Below are 18990 nucleotides of genomic sequence, written 5' to 3' on the forward strand. Positions count from 1 at the left end.
TAGCTCAGGCTCTGGTACATCATCCACGCGAGACCGTTTTTCAAACCACCTTGCATATCCAGGATTTATCTCACCCTTTGTAGCGTCTAGGACTTGAGTATCACTTTTCAAGTATCGGCACCCATTCCACATCTGCTGAAGTAGAGCCTCGGGAATAGTGGCTTCTGGGTGTAATTCGATTACTTGCACACTCAAATCTTCATCATCAGGAACTATTTGATATCTCCCTAATTGCCTTAGGACTCTCAGTGGTGCATACGGCTGAATGCTTCTCAATCCCAATAGTAGTAGATAACTATTTGAGGCTGACATGTGTATTACTTCCCTCATCGGGAGCCATCCCAGAGTCCATTCAATTTGATTTGCCGTTAAAGCCTTTAGATGAGATACCCATGCTTCTATCCCTTCTGGAGCCTGATAATTTTTTGTTCTTTCCTCATAGCTCTCGATGCAATTATCATTGTTTGACCCATACTGTATGATCTTGGGCTGTTGTTGGAGATGCTCCATCACCCACATTTGCAACAAAATTTTGCATCCTTCGAAGACCTTTGCTCCTGATTTACATAAAGTCAAAGCTCGATAAATGTCTGATAGAATGATGGGGACAAAGGTGTGATTTTCTTTGGTGGTGAGGATTTGCACAATTTTTGCGGTGCGAATATCAATTGTTCGCTCTTTGTTTGGAAAGACCATGACTCCTAGAAAAGCCACCATGAAAGCAAAGCGACGGTGAATCTGCCAAGTGCCTTTGTTTTGCTTATTGGTAAGGCCTTTCTCATGAATTTCAAACCCATCTGACTTTCCGAACCTTGAATATAAAAAGTTGAAGGAACAACATCCATTGATGACATTGCTTTTCCTGATTTGACTGTTGATGTTCAGAAGACCGAAGAATCGATGTACCGAAGGAGCCTTTGTGAATATCAAGCTTTGATTTCTTAGACTTCCGTCAAAACCAGCATATCCAGCTATCTCCTCTAATGTAGGAGTAAGCTCGAAGTCAGAGAAACGAAAGACATTGTGAGCAGGGTCCCAAAAAGTTACTAGTGCCGCAATCAGATCATCACGGGGTTTGACTTTCATAATGTCCGTGAGATTTCCCAAATGCTTGACGACCCATTTTTGACCGTCTTCGCCTAAATCATACCACCACATTTGAAGTTGAAATAGAAATTCTTCTGTACTCGTGGACGAGGGGCTTTGTGTGGTGCTCATTTTGTATCTGAAATTTAATTTTAATAAAGTCAAAATTCATTTTGAAAATTTATACTAAAAAAAAATTTTCGAAAATTTTTTATTTATTAAATACCTTTATTTCAAGATTTAAAACTATTTTTCTTTTTTTGAAATTTTTTTTTTTTATAAAAAACAACCCATTTTATTCCTCTCTTTTCACCATGATTTCATTTAAGCTGGTCAACAAGCATGTTCGAGGTAAATGAATGCACAAATAGCAAGTAGGATGCATCATGATGGTCTTTTTATTTCGGGTTCACCTGTCCTAGACAGACCCAACCCCTGTGTTGAGTCTCCAAGGCCAAATGTGTATGATGCAAATAGACGTTCCTACTAGGGATCCGGTACATGGCTGAGTTATTCTAAATGTAAAACCTTAGGTTGATTGTTCTAAACCTGGCTTACCCAAACGGACAGTTTGAGCCGAAGCGGGGGCAACGTACCGGGAGCACGAAAGTCTGCCCAGCCTAGTTACTTGTCCCAACTCCGTCTTATTTGGTATGACTTTAACAGAAAGGTGGGTCACGCGCACGTGTACGCCATAAATTCAGAAGACTCAGAAAGAAGGGGGTTTCGTAGCAGTTGTATATATTCACAATTCAAATAATATTAAAGCGGTAAAAAACAACATTTAGCATATTAGCATATAAACAGTTGAAAATCATATAGTAAATAAAGCCAATTAACACAGATATTTTAAGCTCGAATTCTTTAAACCCTGAACCAATGGTTCTGGGTTACAGTAACACACTTTTGTCCCCAGCAGAGTCGCCAGAGCTGTCGCACCTCCTTTTTACCGAGCCCGCGTGGGTGCGTGGGGAGTTTTCTCCAATTGAAGGACAGTCGAAACGGGATTTATTTAATTATTTCAGAGTCGCCACCTGGGAATTTTAAGGCGTCCCAAGTCACCAATTTTAATCCCTGAATCGAGGAGAATATGACTCTGTTTATTATTCTGCGAACCAGAAATCCCGAGTAAGGAATTCTGTTAATCCAGAAGAAGGTGTTAGGCATTTCCGAATTCCGTGGTTCTAGCACGGTCGCTTAACTGTTTTTATTATTGGCTTAATTATCTTGATTTTATTAAATATATTTGTTACGTGATTTTTCTACCGCTTTTACTTATTGTGATTAAGGACCCTTCTTTGAATCGAATTACGCATACGTATATTCGTATTATAAATTTAAAATGCGAAATTGTGTCACGCGTACGTGTACACGATAACTTTTGATAATATATTTATTAAACAATCATTTTTTCGAAATTGTGTCGAATCAAGATTTTTTTTTTAATAGTGAACCGCACATCTTAGGTTTTTTATGAAATTGATTTAACACCTTTGAAAAAATCCTTTTATTAAATATTCGCTCGAAATTGCGCGTACGCATAATCCGAATTTGCTTTTAAAAATATAATCAGGGTACGCGAACGCATCCCTAATTGCGCAAAATATTTGTAATGGTTTAGGGATTTTCCACAAATTGTTTATTATATTCATATATTTTTTTATGTGAAAATCATGAGAAACTCCCATTTTAGAGGCCTATAAATTCTTTGAAAAGAATTCGCAATCTATTAAAGGTTGCCCGTCGATTATAATTTCCGAAAATAAATTATATTCATTCCAACTATTCAAATTCAAAGAACAGAATAAAAATATGATTAATACTATTTTTTTAACAAATATGACATATATATATATACCAAAGAATAAATTGCATATGAAACTGAAAATGAATGATTCATAAAGGAAGGAAATATTTTCCAAGAATTTTCATTATTTACTTAATGCAAATTCTATTTCTAATTACCATTGATATAAAGTGTGGCAATTTATGCTTGTACATCTCTTTTCATTCTCATATACTCGCTTTTAATCTAATAGGCCTAATTATTTGGTTAATTTATTTTATGAAGGTAGATAGGCATTCGAGTTTATAGGAAAGGAATTATTATACAAGCCAATTCAATAAAATTACCTTACATGCAACCTAGCTGTATGTCGTAAACATTCATAACGTTTTAACATCGTAACAAGCTATATCATATCACCTTTCACCAACGTTTATACACACATCTATTATCTTATAAAATATACCATCAGTACCATCTTCACCTTATTTAACAACAAGAGTTAGTAATGTAGTTTTCTTGATATTTCTACATTACTCTTTACTTAGCTAACAACACCATAAAATTTAAATAATGGCCCACTTTATGCCATGTTTCCTATCTTGACAATCTTAATTATACCTTCTATTAATGAAAATTTCAAAATTAACCCTATTACAATACTTATACAAATTTCAAGAAATGACATTTAACTTACAGTCTTCCTATCAACATATACCACTTATTTGATCCAGAAACAAAACTGAATTTTTAATTAAAGAGCTCAAATGAATAAAGATATTATTACAATTCAAGCTTCATTTATGTGTCATACTGAATCTCTTTCCAACATAGAATTTAAAAGGATATGTACCTGGAAATGAAGGTAGAAGAAGTAAGTTTCAGCAATTACAGCAGTAACAAAAACAGGCAGAAAATGCCAAATAACGCAGCTGATTTTGAGCACAATCAACGAGTCCCGTGAAACCAGACCAGTAGTAACGGAGATAAAAAAAATTCAGATTTAAACCACACAGTATTAATAAATAAACACGGACAGATTCCAGAAAAATATGTTTCGGGTTTGTCTTTCCTTTTTCTACATCCGTTTCAGATTCACTATGTGCTTGTGTGCGAATATTCTTTTTTTTTTTCTTCTTCCTCTTCAGATTCCGAGAGGAATCTGATTTTTCTGCTGGATTTACTCTTTTATCTCACTCTAGGTGTATTTTTCTTACTCTTTCTACATTTCCAAAAGCAAGATTCATAATACAACTAATCGACGAACTTAATCGAGTCGATTACACACATTGTACATAATCACAATCAACAGAAACAATTCACATTTAGAATCAAGTTGACGGGTAGGGGACAATATAACAAAATTTGACTAGAAAACTATGAAAAATTAAACAAACTAATGAAACGAACATAGAATACACATAGAATGCACATAAGAAACAGAAATTACCTCTGAACCTTTAAATTCAACTGAACTCAACTCGACTTGGATTTGGACTTTGTTTGAAATCAAACAGACCTTAGTCGAAGTATTTTCCACTGAAAATACTTCGACTAAGGTCGATTAAACCTCAATCTTTATTCAATCTGGACAGAATCCAAAAGTCTGGTATTTTTAGGGTTCTTGAAAGTTCGATTTGGGATTTACTCATTTCTGGTTAGATTCGAGGGAAACCAAAGATGTTCTAGGCACGAGGGAGGTCAGGGGGTAACTGGTGTGAGTTTGAAGTAGGTTGGGATAAGGTCAGGTTGTACTCGAATCTTCAAATGAAGATTCGAGTAGTTCCAGTATGATTCGAACCATGCAACTAACAGATCCTTGGTGAGGGAATTTAGGAGAAACTGTGGTGTTATTTTGGAGGTCACCGGAGAAGATAAGGTTTTCAGGCCAACCTTCGATTTAAGATTCGAAGAGCTGGGGCCTGATTCGAAGGAAACCAATGTTAGATCTGTGTAGAGGATGTTCAGGGGATTCTAGGGTGTTATTTTGGTGACCGACGGCGTTGATGCCGCCGGGTTTCAGGCGGTGGAATCCTAGGGCGGCTAGGGTTAGGGGGGTCTGAGGAAGGTGATGATGAACAGTAGAGAGGGGGGTTTAGTTAGGGGGCCGGGGTAGGGGTCTGGAACTTATATAGGGGTGGGGTGGATTGATCTCATCCGTTGGATCAATTAAGATGCACGATTGAGATCAATCCACTTAACAAAACGTCGTCGTTTGGTCTAAGTTCAGGGTCGGCCTGGATTGGGTCAAAGGGTCGGGTTACGGGTTATGGGTAAGGGTAGTGTATCTCAGCCGTTAAATTGATCTAATCTAACGGCCCTTGATGAATGATCACCAAACGACGTTGTTTGGCGTAGCTGAATTGGACCGGACATGGTCATCTGGATTGGGCTGTGGGGGGGAATTAATTCATTTAGGCCTGGATTTTAATCCAGGTCCGATTTTGTATATATATACATTTTTTTTATTTTTTCTAATTTAAATTTCTAATTTTAATTATAAAACAATTTTAACTTCAAAAATATATTAATTACTCTATAACAATTATTTAACACATAGACAAGACATCAATCACACAGTGGAATATTTAAAATAGAACTATTGCATATTTTTGTGATTTTATTTAAATTATCTTTTAAATGCATAATTAAATCCTATATGCATGCAATATGTATTTTATTTTATTTTTTCATTTTATTATGACAAAGTAAACACTTACGGACATAACACAAGTATTTAACACCACGCAAAATTCAAAAATTACACAGTAAAAGAAATTTATTTTATTTTTTGATTTATTTTGGAGTAGTTTTCGTAAGGCAAAAAATCACGTGCTCACAATTTTGACGCCGTGATTCTGATTTTGGATAGACTCGACACGAGTAGAGGTCGATTCGAGGGGCAAAGGCGTCGCGGGCTAGAGATTTGACCGGATTAAGGTGAGTAATGATTGTAAATGATGTCCTGAGGGTATGAAACCCCGAATTTTACATCATTGTGCTATATTGAGGTGACATACACGCTTGATGACGAGCATGGGGTCATGCACTGTTGGGGATTGTGACTTGGTTTGTCCCGAATGTCTATTTTACCGCGTATTTGACTGAAATCCATTTGTTATCATCATGTTTTGGGTGGAATGCCATGTTTGGGCCTCGTGCCAACTATTTGAATCCTTAGGGGATTTTTATTGATATTTCCTCACTGTTTTGACTTTGTACTTGAACTCAGTCATGCTATATTTCACTATTTTCACAACTCAACCATGTTTACTCTGTTTTAACACTTAAATGGTATTTAGATGATATTTTGGGCTGAGAATGATGTTTTACTATTGCCGAGTGGCTTGTGATGATTTTGACTGAGTAAGGCCGAGGGCCTATGTTGTGAGGAAACACTGATTATGATTATGAGGCCGAGGGCCTGAGATATGTACGTCATGAGGTGACTTTTTGATATGAGGCCGAGAGCCTAGTGATGATGCCACAAGATGACTTGATATTGCGCTTGGGCCGTAAGGGGCCCCTCCAGGAGTCTGCACATCCCTAGTGAGCGCGGGTACCCATTGTGATGTGAGATATAGCCCGAGGGGTTGGTATTGTTGACATTGTGCCCGAGGGGCAATCCTTTATGTGCTTATCTGCCTTATTTGTCTGTCATTTACCTGTTTAATTGTTAAATAGATATTTCTTGAAGTTTAAACTGAACTTATATGATTTTACATATTTTTACTGAATCATTGTTCTTACCTATTTTACTGCTTCATTATAGCTTATAATGTGCCTTACGTGATTTCATGCTTTCAGTCTTTATTTATGATTATTACTCACTGAGTTGGAGTACTCACTTTACTCCCTGCACCCTGTGTGCAGATTCATGCACATCTAGTCTCGCTACCGAGTGTTGATCTTTCCAGCTCAGGCGGGTCCGAAGATTCTCTAGGTAGCTGCCGGCGTTCGCAGCCCAGAGCTTCTTCCCTATCTTATTTCTCCTTGTTTTAGTTTTGTATTGAACTTTGCAGACTTTTTTGTCTTATTCCGGATTTTTAGATGCTCATGACTAGTGATACCCCGGTATCGGGCTGTGTTGGTTTTATCTTTCACAATTGTACTGTTTACTGTTTACTTTTGGATTAATTATCATGTTTTAGACTTAATTTATAATGTTTGATTGCTTTAAAACTGAAATGGGAAGTGTCGGTTGTCCTTGTCTTTACGAGAGGCGCCATCACGATCGGGTTCGGGTTTAGGATCGTGATAGTTCGTCTTTGTATTGTTCCATAGATGGAACATACATGCACAATGAGGGACTTCTGGATAGACAATCGAAGTTGCTCTCCATATACTATCATGCCTGTCTGATATAATGCACATTCCCTCTCTTTGTCCATAGGTTTCTCTGAACTGCACGAAGAACCACTCCCACGATGCATCGTTTTCCGAATCAACAATTGCATATGCGAGGGGTAGAATTTGTCCTGTAAAATCAAAGGAAAGAATATTAGTTACAATACACAATGTTAATTTATCATTTCATATAGTAGTATAGTTATAAGTAGGTGTAGATATGTAGCAAAATAATTATATACTCTATTGGTATACTTGTATACCATATTGGTATCATATGATATTTGAAAATCTTTTTTGTTGCTTTAACTGAATGTAATTGGATTGTATTATTAAAATAGTAAAGTATATGAATTATTCAATATTGATTCTCAGACAACTTTTTTTTACCCTCTGCGTCTTGCATGGAAGCCGAGTATGGTCCCTTTATATGTTGACTTTAAAAAACTTCCATCAACTACAAACTGTTGGCCTACAATAGATCCATCCTCTAATCGATGCATATATAGCTATGAATGCATACAAGAAGCTCTCATCTACTTTAATGTATAGTCCTGTTACTAATCCTGGGTTAGCGTACTCTAATATATAAAGATATGTTGGTATTTTCTTGTATGACTCACTTGGTGTTCCTCTCAATAATTGCATTGCTTTTTCTTTTGATCTCCATGTTTGCATGTAGCTTAAGTCCATACCATATGCTTTTTGGATGTCTCTCTAGATATCCGTTGGTGTATATATGGTTTGCGGGTCAACAAGTTTATCTTGTACCACAACTGCAACAAAAGCTGAGACAACTTGCTTTTTTAAATAAAATCTCATATCATTTAAACAACTGTGGACAGAATTGAAATCCGTCACTTTGAAAAGATTTGATGCTAGCAGGCTTGATGCTTTAAGTCTCTAAGTGCATCTTTCATCCACGCATTCAAGGGTATACCTGTTTATAATACAAATACAGTTATGTATCATGTTTTATTGATAAAAAATACACACAAAAATCCGTACAATTATATACTCACATGGTATACTCTGTTGGTATACTTATATACTGTATCAGTATCATATTTTGCTGATAAAAAATATAGACAAAGCAGCACAATTCTATACTCACATAGTATACTGATTTAGCATACATATATACTATATTGGTATTATGTTTTACTGATAATAACAAAGACAAACCAATACAGTTATATACTCGCATAGTATACTGTTATAACATACTTATATACTATACCAGTATCATCTTTTACTTATAAAAAATGCAGACAAACCAGTACAATTCTATACTCACATAGTATATTGATTTAGCATATTTATATACTATATATATATATATATATATATATATATATATATATATATATATATATATATATATATATATATATATATATATATCATCTTTTACTGATAAAAAAATACAAACACAAACCAATACAATTCTATACTTACATAGTGTACTGATATAGCATAGTGATATACTATGTCAGCATCATGTTTTACTGATAAAAAACACACACAAACCAGTAGAATTTTATACTCACATAGTATACCGATATAGCATTCTGATATACTATATAGGTATCACATAGTTTTTTACTTGAAAAAATGCAGACGAACCTTCTTGGGCATGATTTATTAACCCGATATTGACATTTTTCTCTAACGGCATACTGTTTCAGAACGATTGCCAACATGTTCTTGTCTTTGTAAATTTGTCCTTTTTCAACTTTTTGATGAAATTGATCAGTTATGATTTTTGCATCATCAAGTTCTATACTGGTGTCATCTCCTTCTTGCACATCAAATGTACTAATCATATCATTACTTTCAAATTGTGCAATTTCTGATGAAATTGTAGCAACATCGAAACTGGAGGTGCTTGCAGCTATAGTATTTTTAGCAAACGACACACATAGTGGGAGTGTTGTCATCCCTGTACTTGATTTTTTCAATTCCATGTAAACACTAACACTCATATCGTTGCAAATTGTAATTGGTGAATATCCTTGAGCAATAACATACTGAATAACTATTGTGTTACTGTCCTTTTGAAGTTGCTTTGCAATTTCTCTAAAAAGTTGTTCAAATTTCCAACTGGTCTTTATTAGAATTGCATCAACATGAAAGTTTACGAAATTATGGTTATCATCCCATTCTCCACTATGCTGCAGCAAAATTGATATATTTTTCCATGATTCTGAAGTTATAACTACTTTTATGTCCAAAATTAAATCTCGACAATGCAAATTTCAACAGTATTCATGTCAAATACTGTATTTCAACAAAAGATTTTTCGAAATCAAATCAGTTGTTATGATTCAAACCTCCAGATATCCAGATCTCCAAACTGAGAACAAAATTTACAGCTAAAAACTCAGAAGTTTGAGCGCTAAACTTCTGTAACACTTATAATTTTTGATACTGTGCTCTGCCAGCAAAATCAAAATTGAAAAAATAAGATGCGAATTTGAGCATCAAAATTTTTAGCATCTTCCAAAGTCAAATTAGCTACTTCTACAAAATTTAAGGAGAAAAACTCGAATTTTAAAGAGAAATTAGCATCTTCGCTCTATTTTTTCACACTTTCGATCTTCAAATGAGGGTGGTGATCTTCAAATCTTCAGCAGATGCTGGTGGAAATCTCAATTTTTGTGCGATAATTTTTTTGAAATTTAGAGCAGCTTTTGCGTTTTTATAGGTATGGCATTAGCGTGGGGTATTTATTTTGAGATACTCGTTTGTTTATTAAATGGATAAGGGATTATAATTATTTAATGGATGGAATTCTTTTATGGGTAGACCATGGTAAATATTTTAACTTTTATAGGTACTCCTATCTTTTCCCTTTTGACTTGAGCGTCAATATCTCCCCCGTTCTTAACTTAGGGCTCCTTTTTTTGGGGTCATTTTAAAAAAAAAATATAACTTAGGACTCTCACCCTAATTATTCTCCCTTTCTTCTATTTTACCCCTGGAATGAGACATGTCATGAGCACTCTTCCTCTTCAGACTTATTTATGTACTAGCGGGTAGTTGCCCGTGCATATCCCGAGCCCAATGACGTAGTTTGTATCTAATAGCTAGATTTACAAGTGGTCATTCAAAAATAGTCACAGTTTCAAAAGTAATTGAAATTTAGCCAATTTTCATGTAAAGATAAATCTGAACGAAAATACTGTTCATAATTCGGAAATACTCCAGCATAATATGCTGGAAGTTCATATACAGATGCTCCAATCTCCAGTATATTATGCTGGAACTTTCCGCGTGTTGGAGTTCCAGCATAATATGCTGGAAGTTCATACACAGGTGCACCGATCTCCAGCATATTATGCTGGAACTTTCCGTGTTACAGCAAAATAGTAGCTATTTTCAATGACTTTGCAAATACTGGCTATTTTTTAATGAGCAGTCCGAAAATTGGCTAGCCCGTGCTATTTTTACGTATTTTACAGTAACATAATCTATAAGGTATTTACTGATGCTCAGTAATAAACACTTCAGTCGAGCAAAGAGTCTTATTTTGCAATATTTTAGCAGTGATGAATTAAAAATTAGTAGTTTTCTCTACAAATTAAGATTCATGTTATCATGCGTTAGTAGAACACAATTAATTGGATGGTTATTTAGAGTTTAATGTGTTTGATATCTAATATTGCTACTCTCAAAAGTGATATGTATCTGTAAGAGAGAAAAAAAGGGTGAAGAGCACTCTCTTTTGTCATTTGTGAATGATGGCTGACAAGCTTCATAGTTAATTAAACTCTATTGCGTATTTTTATAACCGAATCCAAATTAAAACTATAAAAATGATACATGTACAATTCTGTTGTTAAATAGTAAGAGTAGACATCGGTAGTATGAAGAAAAAAGCCATGCGATAAACATTGTAAACTTCAGAAATGTACATGCATTCTAGTTATAAGATATCATTGCACAACATCAGGAGGTCGCTCCAATACCCAAAAGTAGTACCAATTACCTTAAAAAATATCGGCACACACTATTTATAACTATTTACACAAAAAATGTGAAATACTTTGTTAAGGCGGCCAACTATCTAAACCTTGTTTAAAAGATTGGTGTGATCTATCAAAATGCATTTGTACATGGCATACCATCTAGGTGAGCTTAATCGGACTCAAGTTTGATCCTCGACAAACTGTAACATCCATTATAAGAAAATTAATACATTGTAAAATATGGTATTTGCATTTCTAACCTTTAGTGTTCTTTTGGTGGAGTAGTTGGTTCCATTTGGCAACAACAGCCACAGACTCCTGGTAAAAAATGGTTGGTTTTTGAATGTACGATTAAAGGACTAATGAACCATCATTTTCATACGGTGTTCTGGATAACGAATTTTGTAACTGAAGTCTGAATAGTTTATCTTGTCAGTTGATATGTGCAATAGGCAATGACTCATTCTAGAGAGAGAGAGATAGTAAAGACTATGGACTCATCAAAGTCTACTATTATGTGTTAACTGTGAATACGTTATATTAACTTCAACGCTACTATTGCCATTCTGCATCTTTTATACCATATAGCTAATTGTCCAACATGCTCTACTGTTCATGTTGGCCCAATAACACTATGCTCTAAACAATATTGGAATATAATTTTTTTTATAAACTCTTGTGTTAGGGTTCAACTATAAAATATGCTAAAGAAAAAAATATTAAACAAAATATCCCAGTTCATTGAACTTATATATCGCTCCATTTATAATTAAATTTATTTAGGAGTGGTTTTAAAAAGTTTTGATGACTGCATTACATCATGTTTGTATCCTGTGTCATCTTAATATTTGGGAAAGAAGTTGTTGGACTTGAAAAATTTATTCTAATATCAAACAATTTTTGTTTTACAATTTAGTTTTATAACTGATTTTTACATTTTTGTTTAGGCGAGGTAGGTTGGTTTATAGTATACTTACTTTTTTTTTTTTTTATACTTTTTACAACTTAAATTTTTATGGATCTTCCTTTTCTTTAAGCATAATAGGTTTGTCTTTGATCTTTAACTGTTACGACCCTAACCCCGAACCCGGTTGTGATGGCGCCTCTCGTGAAGACAAGGCCAGCCAGTCCAACACAGTACACTTCTTTAAGCCCCAAACTGGCCCGGTCGTGATGGCGCCTCTCGTGAAGACAAGGCCAGGCGACACAACACTCATGAAACCCTTCAATCATCTAGAGTCATTTTTTAAACCTTTAATTAAAAAATATTTCATAATATGTCTGAATGAACAGTGCCGAATAACATACAAGCCCGACATCGGGGTGTCACTAGTCATGAGCATCTACCAAGGTCTGAATACAACAAAAATAGTCAAAAGTGTACTAAGTACAGTAATGAAAATGAGAGGAAGAAAGCAGTGCTACGAACGTTCTGCAGCCACCTTGCTAACTCCGATGACTCCGCGTCTGAGCAATCAACACCCGCTACCGGGTTCCGAAATACCTGAATCTGCACACGAGGTGTAGGGAGTAATGTGAGTACTCCAACCCAGTAAGTAATAAAAGTAAATAAAGACTGAGCAATATGAAACAATGAATCCACATTTATGATAAACTCAATAAGCACAACGGGCTTCCAAATCAGAATACGAGTCGATTGTCTCATTTAAAATCCAGCCTTTTGGTAAAAAAAATCATTTGAAAATGCTTTCCGAAAGTTTCAGTAGGGGTTCAATACCATTTATAATAAAAGAGATGAAAACCATAACCGGCCCCTCGGGCAAAACATAGTTCGTAAAACAGCCCTTCGGGCAAAACAGTAATCATAAACACTTCATAACTTGAAAATCTCCGTGGAAATAACCAATGCCAAATCAGTGATTAAATTCTGAACATCTCATAAACCCCAGTTTGAATGAAAGTTGTTTTAAAAAAAACATTTATCTACATTTTCGATAGAGGCTCAGTATAAGGATGAGTGAAAACAGTCATTAAATCAACATGTTCAATGGAAACTCACTCTAAAAAGAAGTGAAAATCAATAAGTTCATAATCAGGCCCCTCAGGCAAACATCACTCATGTACATGTATGTATCTATCGCCCCTCGGGCTAGCCTCTCAGTCACTCATGACTCAACTCCTACCAATCAGCGCTCGCACTCGACACTCACGCTCAATAGGTACCATATAGTAACTGCTGCGGTGCGCATCCCGATCCATATATCGCTGCGGCGTGCAGCCCGATCCATATATCTCGTCGACGGCGCTCATTGGGGGTGTGAAGACTCCGGAGGGGCTCCTACAACCCAAGCGCTATATCACTGCGACGTGCAGCCCGATCCAACATATCACTGCGGCGTGCAGCCCGATCCATATAAGTATCGCTGCGGCGTGCAGCCCGATCCATATACATATATATATTGTTGCGACATGCAGCCCGATCCATAGATATATAATCCTCACAACTAGGCCCTCGGCCTCTCTCAGTCATTAACCTCACCATCAGACTCTCAGTCTATCTCAATCATCAATCTCACAATCAGACCCTCGGTCTATCTCAGTCATCATCTCACGATCACTCGGACCATCAGTAAAATAGGGAACTCAGCCCAAAACAGTTTCCACATTTTTATGAATATAGTGATAAAGCCAGATTTGAGTAGTAAACAGGTAAACACATGACTGAGGATATGCTTTCAAACAAACAGAGTGAGGAAAGATAGTAAAAATATCCCTAAGGGTCTCAACAAGTCGGCACAAGGCCCCAAACATGGCATACAACCTAAAGTATAATAACATCAAACAGTTAACTGTCAAATACGCATTAAAATAGTCGTTCGGGATGGACTAGATCACAAACCCCAGCGGTGCTCTACCCCACGCTCGTCATCTAGTGTGTAACTCACCTCAAATTAACACAACGATGTGTAATCCGGGGTTTCAAATCCTCAGAACAGCATTTACAATCATTACTTACCTCGAACCGGCGAAATCTCTAGCTCGCGATGCCTTTGCCCCTCAAATTGGCCTCCACGCGCGTCGAATCTATCCAAAATCAGAACGAATACATCACAATATGCTGAGGGAGCAAAGCCCAAGCGAAAACAATCGAAAAATATCGAAAATCCCTAAATTAGCAAAACCCGAGCCCCGGGCCCACTTCTCAAAACTTAGGAATTTTCACATCAATAGATTCCTCATCTCCCCACGAGTTCATACATATCAAAAACATCAAAATCCATCCAAAATTGACCCTTCAAATCCCAAATGTTTGGTCTCCAATTTTTAAGCCCTAGTTCTTCAATTTTCACCCTTAATTTCCATGATTTCTAGCTCTAATTCATGAAATAGTATAGGAACAAGTTTTAGGTCCAAATTCCTTACCTCAATGAAGTTCCCTTGAAATCCCTCTCTCAAATCGCCCCAAAAGCTCCAAAGTCGAGATAAAAACGGTGAAATAGCTCAAAATTCGCGAAGGCCTCAATTTATATTTTCTGCCCAAAACTTTTCACATTTGCGGCCATTTTATCGCTTCTGCGGTACCACATATGCGACCCTTCTTCCGCTTATGTGGAAGTCACTTAACTGGCCAACAATCGCATCTGCGATCAAATCCCCGCATCTGCGACATCGCAGATGCGACCACTCTAACCGCTTCTGCGGTCTCTGCCCAGCAGGATCATTTTCACTTCTACGACTAATCAACCGCATATGCGGTGCCGCATCTGCGGTCCACAACCCGCAGATGCGGAAATATCAGAAGCAGCAAGTCTGAAGCTGCACAAATTCTAAATTCTCCGATAACCACCCGAAATCACCCCGAGGCCCTCGGGACCTCAACCAAAAGCACAACCATGTCCCAATACCTTATTCAAACTTGTCCCAATCATCAAAATACCTCAAACAACATCAAATCATCCAAAGCACATTAGATTCAAGCCTAATTTTCTAATTCTTCCGAAATACGCTTTTGATAAAAAACCCAACCAAACCACGTCCGAATGACCTGAAAATTTACACACGCATACCAAATGACACAACAAAGCTATTGCAACTGTCGGAATTTCATTCCGACCTCTATATCAAAATCTCACCTATCGACCGGAAAATGCTGAAATCTCAATTTCGCCAATTCAAGCCTAAACCTTCCACAGACTTCCAAAATGCATTCCGATCACACTCCTAAGTCATAAATCACCTAACAGAGCTAACCAAATCGTAAAAAGTCCAATCCGAGATCATATACAAACAAGTCAAATATTGGTCAAACCTTTAAATTTTTAAGCTACAACTGAGACCTGTTCTTTCAATTTCATTTCGATTTATGTGAAAAACCAAAACCAACGATTTACATCAGTCATAATACATCACACGGGGCAAGTCATGCCCGAGAACTGGATATCAAAGTGCAAAAGCTCAAAACGACCGGTCGGGTCGTTACATCCTCCCCCACTTAAACACACGTTCGTCCTCGAATATACCCAAAGTTGTTCTAGAAGCCAACCAATAGCTGAATAACTTTACTGTGCATATACTGGGGGTGATCCCACATCATCCTATCTCACATAGGTCCGATAACACAATAGGACTGAAATTCACAACCCATCCTAGCCCATAAACCTTAGAACCGCATTTCCACTACCGAAATCATCCATAAGATCAAAATCTCACATCTATACTCTGAAATAGCCTGAACCAGCTGTAATAACCCATACCTGCAACCTCAGGTGTAATTACATGATAAACCACATAACTCAAATGCTCGTAGCAATACCTTCTATTCACAGCCGCTGCCCACAACAACCGAATACTGGTAAAAAACCTCTTATCAACTAAAGTCTCATCCCAACACTTCCATATACTGCCAACGATAAATGAATACACAATAAACCACGACCATTTCTCAGGTCAACCATTCATAAAGCTATTTCTCCTTTGGCAAATACCATAGCAATTTCCGAGCCGAACCTCGATATTATCCTTCCAACATGCTGATATCGAATCCGTTTGTACGCATTGATGATCCCAACAATCTCTTCTGATTCAACGCACTACTCTGGTGACATGGCACATCAATATAGGCCTAAGCCTCAACTGGCACAATACGCGCACCAATAAACAACAGTCCGAACATACTCAAATCATGAAAATGACTCAAATGAAAAAGCTGCCCCTCAAGCTCACCAGTACCACCACAACGCAAGGCTGCGAACCCGCCTCACATCATAGAAATAGAACACATGAATCTAACCCGCAAGGTCATAACTCCACATTAGCTTCGCTGCAACGCGCGATCCTATCCAAACACTGCTCCACATGGAACTCCTCGAGTCACTATGCTCGAAATCGACAACCACGCACAATTTGATGTCTGGAGCCAAAACAAATCATTACACCTACGGTGAAACAAATAACATACACCATGCAAACCTAATAGGACATACTCCCTCCGTTTCAATTTATGTGAACCTGTTTCCTTTTTAGTCCGTGCCAAAAAGAATGACCTCTTTCCTTATTTGGAAATAATTTACCTTTATGCAATGATTTATACCCACACAAAATATATGTGCTTCATTTTACACCACAAGTTCAAAAGTCTTCTCTCTTTTCTTAAACTCTGTGCCCAGTAAAATGAGTTCACATAAATTGAAACGGAGGGAGTAACTGATATGCCATTCACCGAGCAACACCCAATTACTCTTCCCGCTTGACTTCCACTATGAAACTCCGATAGAACCGCACTATAGGTGCCTATAATCAACAGATCATAACGTCTCGCAATACAGAAAGGTAACTCATAGATCTCCCCAGATTGCCAATAAGCTCAATAACAACCGAATCAACACATCTCTCAGCTACAGCAACTTGAAGTCAACAAGGCCGTCTCGATGTCGGACACATATCCATATAGGTCTACCAATGGACCACACATTAACTCTAGTTACCCACAACAGATAAATAATCCTTCGAAAGTTCACAATGACTGAATCATAGCACACACTAACATCTGACTAACTTACCCATATTTTGTCATCCATAACCACGAGCTAACCTGCGTATGAGAACTTCCAGTCTCCAAGTCCAGAAAACACATGAAGTACCATATCTGATCCCAATTCTGCCACTCGCATATATAACTCACCTCTAATACTCAATCATCCCACGAGAGATACTCTAAGATTCTTCTGTGCTGCCAAGCAAACTCGAATATCAGCAGCCGATCTGACAAGAAGTGCTGCAATACTATCGGAGTACCATCAACTTAATCACATTGCCACTATCTGAATCATATACCCTCGCCCAATCACCTTAATTAGCATTACCATTTCCTTAATCATCTAAAGATCATTTCTCAAATCATCTGAAGCTCATTTCTTCAATTTATCTGAACTGCTCGTGCTGCCTAAGAATTTATGACCTTCCTTTCAAATCTGAATCATAACCTTACACATGCCAATCTCACTCCTACACAACATACCGCATAAACCGTACCATTCTAGGATAACCACAAGAACCTTGTATCTCTTTCGAGCTACAAGCAACTATGTACTTAACCAACCAAGAACTTTCCATTGTTCCCATCTAGAAGAAAATTACTATATATACCATGCTCCTCATGCCCATAGAAAATATACATTTCCAACCGAGGTCGAAACCATCAAGAACTCTCCGAGTTCCCCTTGCACAAACCAGACCTGCCAGGACTGAATCCTTCTAACTTAATCGAGTTACGCAGATCACTAAAACCCGAGAGAATTGCCGAGAAACACCTGTAGAAACTCATTATCTTGCGAGCATCCAAAGAACTAACCGTATCCTTACCATACCAACTCGGCCTACTACCAAGCTATCCCATCTATTCGAATTTCCTTCTGATTTACCTTCAACTTGATATTCATTCTTGCTATAACATCACAATTCCTCAATCCAAACTTACCACACGGGACCCAAGCATAAAGCCACACCGTTTAAGGCTCATAAGCCGCTGAATACTTTCTCAGATATTCCCACGAGCACCACGATCAAAGTACTTTGCTCTGAAGAGACTTCCTGCGAATCTAAATCTGTTACCTTTACCTTCCTGGTACTAATACATAGAATTTCATAATTTATAAAGATAATACCACAAGTCTCAACATCTTCCAATGAAAACTCAGTTTCTAACCACAGATACAACTTTAAAATACCCAATTGTTATATGTAAAATCTTGAACACATTAGAACCATTCTCGAGAGTCATTCACTCTATTCAAACTACAATTAGCCTAATCAAATGAACAGAACCACCCGTGCCTCAATAGCACTCCAACACCGCAGGGTGTAACCTCATCCTAGAACAACCAAGCCACTCCCTGCTCTATGCACCGAGCATCCATTACTCACAACAGCTCAAGACACTCTGAGATTCCCATACACCTATGAAGCATGAAATAACCTCTGTCAAAATTTTTCCTTTACTAGAGACATCCTCGGTCTCAGTCTCCGCAAGCCATAACTGATTCACCAGTGCGCCTCAAACTAGAACCAACATAGCACATAACCGTGCAATCAACAACAGACTCCCCCACTTGGCTCAAAGCCATATATCAAAACACACTCAATTTCTCGTAACACATATACTCTATTGATGCCATAATACTGTACTGAGATTAAACTCAAATCCTTTGTAAGCTTGTGAAAACACAGATCATCTAATACTTTAACCTTTCTGCAAATCTCGCATTTACTCTCACAACAGTTAGGCCCCCTCTCTTAAATGACCCATTTAAATTACAACACATATCTTTCACTTGCAAATGA

Source organism: Nicotiana tabacum, chromosome 11, assembly GCF_000715075.1.
Source record: "Nicotiana tabacum cultivar K326 chromosome 11, ASM71507v2, whole genome shotgun sequence".
NCBI lineage: Eukaryota > Viridiplantae > Streptophyta > Magnoliopsida > Solanales > Solanaceae > Nicotiana > Nicotiana tabacum.